Genomic DNA, 732 nt, shown 5'->3' with positions numbered 1-732 from the left:
AGGAGGAGAGGGGGGGGGGGGTAAGGGCAGAGGGTGGGGTGGGAACCGAGTGGAGGGAAACTATGGGGGGGAAAAGGAACAACTGTAATAATCTGAACAATAAAGATTTAATAAAAAAAAATCATCAAAAATAAAGCCTGGCTGGCAAGGCTCAGTATTTGAACATCGACCTATGAACCAGGAGGTCACGGTTCGATTCCCGGTGGCATATGCCATAATCTGAACAATAAAGATTTAATAAAAAAAATATATCAAAAATAAAGCCTGGCTGGCAAGGCTCAGTATTTGAACATCGACCTATGAACCAGGAGGTCACGGTTCGATTCCCGGTCAGGGCATATGCCTGGGTTGTGGACACAATCCCCAGAGAGGGGTATGAAGGAGGCAGCTGATCAATGATTCCCTCTCATCATCGATGTTTCTATCACTCTCCCCTTCTTCCTTCCTCCCTGAAATCAATAAAAACATTTCTAAAAAATGTCAAAAGTTAAAGAAGAAACTCAGAAAATATATTTCAACCGATATGATAAAGGCCTGGGTTTTGTAGTGTAAAAAGCTTTTACAAAGCAATAAGAAAAAGATAAATAGAAATAGAAAACTAGGCAAAGAACACAAGCAGTACACACACACACACACACACACACAGGAAATACATGTGACTTAAGCATATTAGAAAGCTTAACCTATTCATGAGAAAAATTGTGCTAAAAATATGGTACCACTCTTTTCATA

Source organism: Myotis brandtii, unplaced genomic scaffold (assembly GCF_000412655.1).
Source record: "Myotis brandtii unplaced genomic scaffold, ASM41265v1 scaffold481, whole genome shotgun sequence".
Taxonomy (NCBI): Eukaryota; Metazoa; Chordata; class Mammalia; order Chiroptera; family Vespertilionidae; genus Myotis; species Myotis brandtii.
The sequence above is the reverse complement of the archived record's forward strand: the minus strand, read 5'-3'. Positions refer to the sequence as shown.